A 13314-nucleotide genomic window follows, 5' to 3' on the forward strand; every position below is an offset into this window, starting at 1 on the left:
CAAGGCAAAGATGAGTATGGAAAAAAAAGACAGATAAGGTATAAGGCAGGTAGGCATGCATGGTATACATCTAAGTAAAAATTAAATAATGCGGTTTATCTAGCTATCAATATTTATTTCCCCAGAAGTTGGGTTTAATGTTATGCTAATACCATGAGTTCATCTCAAAGAGTATGGTGGGATCATGCTCATTTACTACATGATGGTTTCTGTATGGATAAGGGCAGGAAAAGCAGAATAGCTTTGTAATAAAATATCCATGTTTTGAAGTCCAACAGATTTGGAACTAAATTCTGGCTCTATTATTTCCCAGGCCTCTGACCTTAGAAAGTCATTTGACTTCTCTGAACTTATGTGCTGTCATCTGTAAAATGAGAAAAATGATCTTCTCACAAGATTTATGAGTTAATATGTGTTAAACTTAGGGCAGTGCCTGGCAGATAGTAAGAGCTCAGTAAATGATAGAAGGAGGTAATAAGACCAGTAGTGATCATATGGGTCATTGGAACTGTGGATTGTTAAACTGACTTGGGATAATGACTAATGACATAAGAATTGATTTCAGTTTCTACAGAACTTTATGGATTTATGTTAAATTCAGAATGATGCTAGCAAGTGGGGGGAAATAGCTTACTTAAAAGCATCATATAAAAAAAAGTTGATATTGTCAGTTTTCCCCAAGTTACCTCATTCCTTCTAGTCGTTCTGGTCATTTCCTCCAGGTATTAGTTCAGTTCTATTTCTGGCTTCATGAGAATCCCTCCCTTGGCAATCTCATGAATTAAATATGCTTTATAAAACAATGCCTCTTCATAGTTTTCTGGTTCTCAGCAATCTAGGGTTAATACCACCAAATTTTAGAACACAACCTAGAGCAGATGTCACTGTAGCCTTTAGGGTATACCTTATCTGAAGATGCTTCTTTCTTTGTACATTATTTTAAAATACAGAAGTCATTCTCATAAATATTAAAATTTCCAGTTTTTCCTGAAAAAGAAAACCAAAAGACCTGACCCCTGAGTCCCAATAATAATTGGCTGGACCTAAGCAAGGGTGTAGGAGACAGTGGATCTACATACCCCTCTCTCTTTCCTGATTGAACTTTATTGGTTCAGTTACACTACTGCACATAACTGCTATGACTCCAGGAAAAGTGACTCCCTCACAATTTTGCCAGAAATGTGTTTCTTCAAGGATATGTGACCAAATATGGGCTAATGAGATCTAAGGAGGTAGTTTCTGGGGCTTCTAGAAAAGTTTATTCCTCCTTAATCTTCTGAGAAGCTTGCCAAACCATTCTTCTGTTTTTGTTTTTTTTGGATACTATTTATTCATGACTTATGAAGTTTGGAATTTTCTCTATGTAAGCCTATTAATAGTTCCTTTACTTCATTTTTTTTTAACTGAAGTATGATTAGGATGCTTACTTCACTTTTTTAACTGAAGTATGATTAGGATGCTCTGTTATATTAGTTTAAGGTATACAACATAATGATTCAACAATTCTGTACATTACTCAGTGCTCACCAAGGTAAATACAGTTCCCATATTTCACCAAACAACATTGTTACAATCTTATTGACTATACTCCCTATATTGTACTTTTCATCTCCATAACTTTTTATTTTATAACTTGTTCATAACTCTTAATCCCCTTTATCTATTTCACCCATATCTCTATCCACCTCCCCTCTGGCAACCACCAGTTTTTTTCTCTGTATTTAAGAGTCTGCTTTGTGTCTCTTTGTTTGTCTGTTTTGTTTCTTAAATTCCAAATGTGAGTGAAATTACATGGCATTTGTCTTTCTCTGACTTATTTCACTTAGCATTATGCTCTCTATTCGTGTTGTTGCAAATGGCAAAGTCTCATTTTTCTTTTATAACTCAATAATATTCATACATATATATGTGCAGTATATATATAACATATATATATCTCACACATTTTTATCCATTCATCTATTAATGAACCCTTAAGCTATTTCCATATTTTTACGATTGTAAATAATGTTGCAATAAATGCAGGTGTGTATATATCTTTTTGAATTAGTGTTTTGTTTTCTTTTGTTTTGTTTTGGTTTTCCTTTTTCTTTTTTTTTTTTTGTTTTTGTTTTGTTTGGGTAAATACACATTAGTATTATTGGATCATACAGTATTTCTATTTTTAACTGTTTGAGGAATCTAGATACTGCTTTCTGCAGTGGCTGCACCAAATTAAATTTCCACCAACAGTTCACAAGGTTTCTCTATCCTCCACATCCTTGTTAACACTTATTATGTTTTGTCTTTTTGATTCCCACTATTCTAACAAGTATAAGGTGTTATTGTGGTACAGATTCCACAAAAAAACTGTAACTGATAAATCAATTTAATAAAGTCACATGACACAAAATTAATATAGAAATATATTCATTTCTATACACTAATAATGAAGTAGCAAAAATATAAATTAAGAAAATAATCCCATTTACAATTAGACCAAAATAATAAAATACCTCAGAGTATTTGTAACCATGGACGTGAAAGACCTGCACTCTGAAAACTGTAAAACACTGATGCAAGAAATTAAAGACAATACAGACAAACTGAAAGATATTTCATGCTCATGGACTGGAAGAAATATTATTAAAATATTCATACTACCTAAAGCAATTTACAGATTTAATGCAGTTTATATCAAAGTAGCAACAGCATTTTTCACAGAATTAGAGCAGATAAAACTAAAATTTGTATGGAACCATGAAAGACCCTGAAGAGTCAAAGCAATCTTGAGAAAGAACAGAGCTAGAAGTATCACCACCCCAGACTTCAAGATATACTACAAAACGGTTCTAAAAAAACAGTTTGGTACTGGTACAAAAATAGACACATAAATTAATGGAACAGAAAACAGAACCCAGAAATAAGCTTACACTTATAGAGTCAATTACTCTTCAACAATGAGGAAGTCATTAATCTTCAACAATACAATGGGGAAAAAGTCTTTTCAACAAATCGTGCTTGGACACCTGGACAGCTACATGCGAAAGAGTGAAACTGAACCACTTTCTTACACTATCCACAAAAATAAGCTCAAAATTGATTACAGATTAAATGTGAAATCTGAAACCATGAGACTCCTAGAAGAAAACATAGGCAATAATCCCTCTGACACTGGCCACAGAAACATTTTTCTAGATATTTTTCCTAAGGCAAGGGAAACAAAAGCAAAAATAAAGTATTGGGGCTACATCAAAATAAAAAACGTTTGCACAGTGAAAGAAACCATGGACAAAATGACAAGATACCTACTGCAAGGCAGAAGATATTTGCAAATGACATATCTGATGAGGGATTAATGACCAAATATATAGAGAATTTATGCAACTCAACACCAAAAAACAAACAATCCAATCACAGAGAATCTGAAGAGACATTTTTCTCCAAAGAAGATATACAGATGGTCAACAAACATGAAAAGATGCTCAATATTAATACATCATCCATTTTGAATAGTTTCTGCTAGCCTGTGATTAACAAAAGTGACTAAGGGGATTAACACAGCATGTGCATGGCTACATATCCATAGCAGTATCTCTTCATATATGAGCCCTGGCCTGCTTTACTTCTATTAGCTACTTACCAAGACCAGGCCAGCATTTAAGTTTGTGTCTCTTATTACAAACATGTGCTGAAACAAATTCCAACCAGAAACAGGGCTCATGGTATTTTAGGAGTCAGAGTGAAGTATGATAACTTTTGATTTCTTCTCCTTTTTAAAAAGGAGTGATGGAAAGAGATTCTCCCAGGAAATACCTCCCATTTTTCTATGTATGTATAACATTTCTGCTCAGGAATACTATAAAATAATATTTCAGGATAAATGCTCTGAGATCAAACTGCTTAGATATAAAACCTGGTCCTTCGGCTTACCATCTGTTTAACTTGCACTAACTGGCAACTTTTTAAAGACTCAATATTCTTATGTGAATCATTGGAACAATACTTATATTAAACTTATGGGCATTTGTAAGTTAGTGGCACAGTACATGTAAAGTACTTAGCAGACTTCCTAATTCACATGGAATACTCAACACATTAAAAGTAAAAAATGTCAAATTGACACAAAACAATGAGTTAAATGGTTTGTAGTCAACACATTTCAACCATCAAGTGGTTCTTTTAGATTCTATTTAAACTATGACATACAGAACAAATAGCTAGTGAAATGTAAGTCTATATTTTCCTTTAAATTTTTTGACCTAACAGTTTTGATCAACATACTAGAGTTGACTTCTTGTATGAAGAAAGCCAACAGCATTTATATATCTTCATCTTTGTGGAGAAGTATTATATTTATTATGTTGCAGGAATAGCCATTTATAAACTTTCTCTGTGCATCAGAATACATATTCAAGATTTTTATTTGAGGATACCTTGGACAGCTCCTGTACATATTTCTTAAGTTACATCTCAACTCAGGGAATACTCTACATTTAGATTTTAAATATAAACCCAAACTTTAAAAAAGCATAGAAATTATACATATATAGGATTTTGAATCAAGTAATGAAAAAGAATGATATTCCCCACAAAAGGCACAAAATAAATTGTTAGTCACCACTAATCCACTTAACTTTGTTTCTGGGATCATTCAATAGCTTAGCTTAGAGAGATTTTGCATACTTTTTACTCAATAAAACTTCTTCAGTCATTAAATTAATGTACACATCTTGAGCAGACTATAAATTAAATCAAGCTTTTATGACACTGCTGCATTTGTTTTCAAGGTTTTAACTAGGAGCTGTGGGTTGAGTCAGACAGAAAAAGCACTTCCTTATATTCCTATCATTTACTTATACCTGAGGTATATACATTTTAGCAGATTCAGTCTAGATTAAAGTGTAAATCAGAGACCTAGGAATCATAATTTAATCTCTAGTTCTGCTAGAAATTTATGATATGAGCAATCATCTCTGGCTCCTCAAAGATAGTTTCTTTTATAAATACAGAGATAATATCCATGATTTCTTAACCATGGAATAAAATGATATAGTAGATGAGATTGTGCTGTGAAAAATTCAGAGAATTAGAAGACAAGTCATGATGAATAGAAAGTAGCTATTAATAAGTCAATATTTTGTCCAAAGCACCTGGTTATTTTTTATTGAGGTATAATTTACACAGTGTAAGTGCATAAGTCTGAAGAACACAGCTCAATCAGTTTTAACAAATATGTACACTCAGTAACCTACATGCCACCTTCAAGATATACAGCATTCGTGTCATCCTAGTAAGATTCCTTATGCCTCTTCCCAGCCAGTCTCCTCCACTTACTCAAAGCAACTACTCTTTTTCTTTATTTAATTCTTTTTTACATTTTACTGATTTAAAACTGATACAAAGAACCATACATACTTAATGTACACAATTTGATGAGTTTGAACTTATGCAAGCACCCATGATACCATCACCCCTATCAAGTAATAGACATATCTAACACTTCCCAAAGTTTCCTTGTGTCCCTTTGTTTTGCTTTGTAATAAGAAACATATAACATAAGTTCTACTCTCTCAACAAATTTTGAAGTGCAAAATACCATATTGTTAGCTATAGGCACCATGCTGTATAGCAGATCGCTAGAACTTACTAGAGATAAGAAAGTTATCTTACTTATAACTGAAACTTTATAGCTATTGAACACTGTCCTCTTCACCCATTGTCTAGCCCCTGGCAACCACCACTATATTCTCTGCTTCAATGAGTTTGGTTACTTTAGGTACATGTAATATTTGTCCTTCTGTGACAGTCTTATTTTACATGGCATAATGTCATCCAGGTTCATCCATATTGTCACAGATGGCAGGATTTCCTTCTTTTTTAAGGCTGACTAACACTGCATTTTATGTAGTACTACACTTTCTTTATCCATTCATCTATGGATGAACATTTCAGTTGTTTTTATATCTAATGTTGCAGTGTATATGATAGTACAGATATCTCTTCAAGATTCTGATTTCAATTTATTTGGATATATGTCCAGAAGTGAGATTTCTAGATAATATGATAAAGTTTTATTTTTAATTTTTAATGAATCTTTACATTGTTTTTCATAGGTGTTATACTAATTTATATTCCCATCAAGACTATGCAAGTGTACACAATGTACGTCTACACATTTTTGCCAACACTTCTCTATTTTTTATAATGATATACCACTTCACAACTGTTAATATGGCTATCATTATAATTTATATTTGTATTTCCATGATTATTAATAATGCTGAGCATCTTTTATATACCTGTTGACACTTGTATGTCTTCTTTGGAGAAATGTCAAATCCTTTGCCTATCTAGGGCAGTTAAGCAAAAAAAAAAAATTAAAAAAATAAAAGAAATAAAAGGAAATCAAATAAAGAAGGAAGTAGTAACATTACTTTTCTTTTAAGATAACATGATTCTATATATAGAAAAATTAAAACTTTCACAAAAGAAAACCATTAAAATTAACAAATTCAATAAAAGTACAGGATACAAAATCAATATTCACTTGCATTTCTAACATTAACAATAAATTATCTGAAGAGAAAATTAAGAAAATAAGCTCTTTTATGATAGCACAAAAAAGAATAAAATACTTATTAATAAACTACTGAGGTGAAACACTTGTACACTGAAAACTATAAGACAACAAAAGAATGAAGACACAAATAAATGTAAAGACATCCCATGTTCAGAGATTGGAAGAATTAATATTGTCAAAATGCCCATACTATCCAAAGCAACCTACAGATTCAATGCTAACCACATCAAAATCTCAATGGCATAATGTACATAAATTTTAAAAATCCTAAAATTGATGTGTAACCACAAAAGATCCAGAATAACCAAAGTAACCTTGAGAAAGAAGAGTAAAGCATCACACTTCCTGATTCAAAATATATTATGAAGCTGCAGTAATTAAAATAGTATGGTAATTGGATAAAGATAAACATATAGACCAAAAGAACAGAGTAGAGAGCTCAGACACAATCCAACACATATATGATGAACTGATTTGTGACAAAAGTGCCAAGAACACAGAATGGAGAAATGGTAGTCTCTTCAACAAATGTATAGGAAAACTGGATATCCACATACAAAAAAATGAAACTGCACCCCTACTTTACACCATACTCAAAAATCAACTCAAAATGAATGAAAGATCTAAATGTATGACCTGAAACTGTAAAATTCTTCAAAGTAAAAATAAGAGAAATTTTTCTTGGCATTAGTCTTTATAATGATTTCTTGGATATGACACCAAAAGCACAGGCAACAAAAGCAAACATAGACAAGTCGGGCTACATCAAAATAAACAGCTCTTGCATAGGAGAGGGAACAATCGACAGAACAAAAAGGCAACCTATGGAATGGGAGACAATATCTGCAAACCAAAGATCTACTAAGAGATGTATTTGAAATTTTAATATGCAAAATATATAAGAAACTCCTACAATAGCAAAAACCAAATAATTTGATGGAAGCAACCACTCTTCTGATTTCTATTATCATAGATTTGCTTTGCCTACTTTATAACTTTATAGTTATGGAAGCATAGAATACATAGTATTTTAGGTATGAATTTTTTCACATAATGTTTCTAAAATTAATCAATATAGTTTGTTCCTTTTTTATTTCCAGAAGTAGTTCATTATATAAAAATAATATAGTTAGACAATAGACAGAAAGATTGTTTCCGGGTTTTGCTGCTATGACTATCCTTGTACAAGACTTTTGGTGACATGTGTTTTCATTTCTCTTGGATAAGCTCCTAGGAGTACCATACTACTTTACAAGAATCTAATTTGAACCTAGACCTGAAGAGTCTTGAATATTTTAATATCCAACCTACTGAAATTTAAATATTATTTTCTAAAACTCTTTATTTCACACTGAAGCAATGGTTGTTTTTCAAAAGGGGAACATATCATGTCAAAGAACACGAGAATAAGCTTCATTAAGTGGCCACTTTCCTTCCTCCGAGCTCCTCCCACATGGAGAACACAAGGGAAACGGACTACAAGTCATGACCCGCACATTAAATGGATAATGCGCTTCAAACATAAGCAAGAATATAGGTTTGACAGAGTTGATTAAATATATCTTTAGAGCAAGGGTGAAAATGGGTATGGGCCTGTATGTATGTGTTTATGTCTGTACATAATTTCCCATTTATTTATTCCTACAGGTCCTAAAATTAATGGAAATTAAACTATGGAAACTAATTTAATGCTCTCACATAAATGCCATTATTAAATTTCAGTTTGTACAAAACAAAATAACCACAAAATACCCATGATATAAAAATACTATTGCTTTTATTCCTAGTTTGGTTAAAAGATAGAAAAAAATGCTCAAACAGACTTTTCCCTAATCAGTTTATTCAACAACTTTTGAAATAGTCTGTGACATTACCAGTTAACAGTTCTGAAAAAGATGCCTCTCTCAGCTTCATTTTCCATAACAGGGCTTTGGCTGTACAACTTGGAGGCAGAGTAATTTAGCACTTTTCTTATTAATTTCTTATTAATTCAAGTCAACATAAAAAAGTCAAATGTTATGTGTTAGGGATATACTTTTATTCACCCCATGAGATAGAGCATTTTCATTTTGTGCATCACAATTTTACAGATGATATAATTTCACATCAAATATTTCTGACTAACTTGGGCCTGGTATCTAGGACTATAACATTGCTATCACTGAGCAACCAGAAGAGCAACATCCAATATGCACTACAAGACAGGCATCTCTCATTATGAAGACAGTGCAGACTCTATGTTATAGACAATAATTATGCAACCGAGGGTGTTTCATTAAATGTCCAAACTAACCTGGGAGAACAATCTGGGAGATGATGATAGTGAACTCATAATATTGTTGGTTAAACAGGGAAATGGAGAGCAAGGACAAGTGTCCAATTACTTAGTATACCAAATGATTTTCCTGTAAAGAGATAACCTATAGATTAGAATCCCTCACGGTTACTGGCAGAATCTAAAATAGTGCTCTTGACCTTATGGAGTAAGAAGGAAACCAGAAATCTGTCAGGCAAATGCAGGTGTCAGCAAATACCAACTTCTCTCACCACTGCATGGAAAAGGATACAGAGGTGAGAGGAAGGTCTTGTGTCCTTTGTTTAATTAATAATAAAGAACTTTTATTTTTACTCAACTGACCTTCATATCTAATGCATTTTTATGGTTAACATGATTCTATTAGTAAACATATCTTCCCATTGCAAAATGTTTAACAGTTCACTCTTCAGGCTTAATATAATGAGACAGAATGTGAATTCCTTTGGCAGGGGAGGCAATAGTTACAACACAAAGTACTACTAAAATTAAGTGTTTACATATAGATAGATGAGATATGGGCCACAAAGACACATGCTACTAAGCCCAAATTTGGGGAAAACGTGCTTTGGAAATACATAAGATAATTAGGCAGAGAATAATTCATATGAGGAATTTCTAAATTTCTAAACTTTTATTTCTTTTGCTTCTCCATTTTGCAGTGCAAGACGGAGCCAACTGATATTCACACCTGTGGTTCGGTCCAATATAGTACCTAAGCCAGTCTTGACTGAAATAGGGCAGATATCAGAAGTTGAGGCAACACTATCAGGTGGAATTTAAAATCAAACCTCAACCCTCGGGCCCAGAACATGAGTTTTCTCTTAAGTTCCTTTCAGGCAAATCAGATCCAAAAGTTAAAGTTTCGACAGCAAGATTCAACACTTTTGTATCCTAAAATCTCTTGCTGCTATGTCCCACTTTTACAAAATTGGCATTCTGGAAACATGGACGGCTGGATACAAACCTGGGCTCTGAATTTATTCTTTCCTTCACAGACAGATATAATCTTATCACTATTATATGTTAAAAAGTTTTTAAAAAAGAGTGATGTACTGAAACAAGACCAAGCTAGCTCTCGATTTTGTGAAATTTTTAGAAATTTTGTGAAATTTTTGTTAAACAAAGACATCATTAAAAGTTAAGTTATATAAACCTAAAATGAAATTGATTCTGTGTAAAACAAAGGTAATAAATACTCAAAATTCAATAGTTTTGTACTAATTTCTGAGGCTTGCCATAACAAATGACCACAAAGTTACCACAATTTCTGGAGGCTAGAAGTCGAAAGCCAAGTTCTTTTCATGCTCACTCTGAAGGTTCAGGGAAAGAATTCTTCCTCACTTTTTCTAACTTCTGGTGGTCATTGGTAACCTTTTATGTTCCTTGGTTTGTGACATCATAACTATTCTTTGCCTCTGTCTTCACATGGCCTTCTTCCCTGTGTCTCTTCTATGTTTTCGTATTTGTCCTTCTTTATAAGAACATCGATCATTGGCTTTTAGGGCTCACCCTAACTCAGTATGGCCTCATCTTAAATTGCAAAAACCCTATTTCCAAATAAGGTTATATTCATAAGTACCAGGAATTTTACAACTTTAACATTATCTTTCTTTAGGAAAACAATTCAATCCACAACTTCCTAACTGCTACATTTTACTATTATGTTATTGAGCTTAAGTGTACATATTTATTCTATAGCAAACGTTACAATAAATTGGCAAACACTACAAATCAGGGCTTGATTTACCATTTCTTGACTGTAAATGTTTTCTCTATAGGGCTAGCCAGTAAATATTTTAGGCTTTGTATAATATACACTTTTGTAACAACTACTTAACTCTGCTGATACACTATAAAAGCAGATATAAGTGGTACATAAACAACTAGGTTTGGTAGTATTCCAATCAAACTTTATTTACAAAAATAGGAAGTGGGCCAGGTTTACCCTTTTGGTTATTGTTTGGCTGACCCCTAGTCTAGACTTAAGAAAGTAATTATAAAATGTTAATAATGCAGACAAATTTCAGAGTGTTACATCTGTAGCTATTACATTGTTAATAGCACAAAACCTGAGGAAATATTCTCTTGGTATTTGAAAACTAATATTCAATTCTGCAAAGAAATTGCCAAGTCATTGATGACTGAGTGAAATTCCAAAATACATGTTTTCTATTTTACTCATTAAAGTAAGAATAAAAGCCAATGTTAAAGAACTACTACATTAATCAATTAATTGCAACCATTAGTTAGATATGTAAGAGTTTGGCAGAAATCAAGGAAAAATTTTTCAAGAATCAATTTACCATGTGGAATTTACAATATTTTTTTTGTAAATTGGGTCCTGTACATTATAAAACTTATAATAAACTTATGTATGCATACCTATGCATACTTTTTTTTTTCTGAAGAGCCAATTGTCAAACTTTTGCCAATATACCACTACCCAAACACTTGAGGTTTGTAAATATTCCTGCAAATGGCAGTATATATATTGGAAAGGTAAGCATGGTGATATAATTTAAAATATACAAAGAGAGTGGAATAGTAAAACACTTTACTACTTCCTAATATTCATCAAAACTGCACCCCTTATATTTCCATTAGTATTAATGTACATGATTAGGAAACTAGAGCCCAAGAGAAAGATACACGAAAGAATAATCTGCATTGCTATAATGATTAAAATCAAGACTCTCATTAGATAGTTTATTATTTCTTTCTGCAAACTTTGTAAAACACAGCTCACTACCCAAGGGAAATGACTTAAAGTTGCAATGACTAACTGAATCACACCTTAACTTGTGACATCTTTGGTACACAATGACTTGGGCCTCTCTTCTCTTTCTTATCTGTTGCTCACTGGGTATTGATTCATTTGTATAGCTAGCCTTTCTACGTTTCATTTCCTCTTAAAGATTATTGACATACTACTAACTGTAAATGTTATGAGAATTAAAGGAGGTAACACAAAAAACGTTCTTCACAAAATAAGCACCAAATAAATGCACATTATAATAATCACTCCCACTAATTCTATTATTACTAATGTAATTATTAATTTTGCCAGGAGGTCTCAATTTTCTGAGAATCTATGAAGCCCATGTCAAGGCTCCATAGATGGATATAAATGATGTCTGTAAAATAAAATATAAATAATTCAATTTCTGTTCATTTTCCCTAGTCATTCTAGTGTATGAGCGAAAGTACTAGTCCTTATGGTTTCATGGCATAAAATACCTCATGGCAGAAAATGTTTTGTTCTTAAATAATTGCATCTATGCATGCAGGCACTTGCTGCAGCTAATGTCAGTGGATGGAAATGCATGTTGAATTTTATCTAATGTCAAACACTGCATGTAAAATCAAGCCATCAACTAAGAAGTGGTTATGACATGATCATTTCTATATTGTGTGACATGTTCCTGTTGCACTGTCAACAAACATAAACTTTAATCTCCACAAAGAGAGTTTCTGTAAACTGTATGTCACACTAATGCTTTTATTTTGCATGCCACTTTTCCCCAGAGAAATTCCTTTTACCTTGATTTCTTTACCACAATTGTAATTCATTTCTGACTGACATGCTGACAAATCTATCCAATTTCTTTACATTATTATACAACCATTGATTATTTCAACATATTTTTACTCTTTTTCCTTTTTAAAATAAATACTGTTCCTATTTTCTGCACAGATAGCTTTGAGAATATATCTAAGTTCAAGGGGGAAATACATGTCTTCAATATTAGGCTTGCCATGTCTAATTTGAAATTTTTTGTCTTGATTTTGGACAGCAGATTGAAATAATTTCCTCATCACCAAAAAAGCCTTTTAGAATTGAAAATCTATCAGAATCAATATACTGTGGTTTTAAAAACTGATGTGGCCTGTCTATACATAATAAATGAGCAAAATATTGAGATAACAGAGTTTTAAATTTTATTTTGTGTCAAGTTAAACCAATTCCAAAATAGTGAAATAGGAATTGATATTTTACTAGATGTTTGGATACATGCTACCTCGCTATTCCCTTTCTCCAAATACTTTTTTTTTCCCTCCTCAAGACATTCTACACCATATTCTTCAAGGCTACATTATAGTTCTCTATTCTCTATAGCTCTCTCTTGACTTCTGATTAATTTATGAACATAATTCTCTATATCACTTGCCTCCCTGCAAGCTTCATATTTTAACCCATCAATGCATAGCTTCTCTCCCTTTTTAAATGAGTAGGGAGACATAGATACATTCACAATTGTTCTCTGGTTGGAACCATGGGTCTGTCTCTTTCTTATCACCCTTAAAGGCAAGGACCTTGGTCAGTTAAGCCTCTGCACATTTTTATGCACATAATTGTATTCGTTGACTGACAAAAGTAATAAAAATCTCATGAAAATGTTTATGCTCTCATTTTTTATGTTCTATCACAATAATC

At 32.4% G+C, this 13314-nt stretch overlaps 1 long non-coding RNA gene across 1 annotated transcript; it reads right to left on the bottom strand.

Annotated features, from left to right (window-relative positions):
• Window positions 1-692: 692 nt before the first annotated feature.
• Window positions 693-10245, bottom strand: LOC111095559. The gene is made up of 3 exons (XR_005358284.1): window positions 10139-10245; window positions 8856-8967; window positions 693-835 (listed from the first exon to the last, which is right to left on the bottom strand). It is a non-coding gene; the product is annotated as an uncharacterized LOC111095559 (long non-coding RNA).
• Between the last annotated feature and the right edge of the window lie 3069 nt (window positions 10246-13314).

The sequence above is a fragment of the Canis lupus genome, chromosome 4 (assembly GCF_011100685.1).
Source record: "Canis lupus familiaris isolate Mischka breed German Shepherd chromosome 4, alternate assembly UU_Cfam_GSD_1.0, whole genome shotgun sequence".
Classification (NCBI taxonomy): Eukaryota; Metazoa; Chordata; class Mammalia; order Carnivora; family Canidae; genus Canis; species Canis lupus.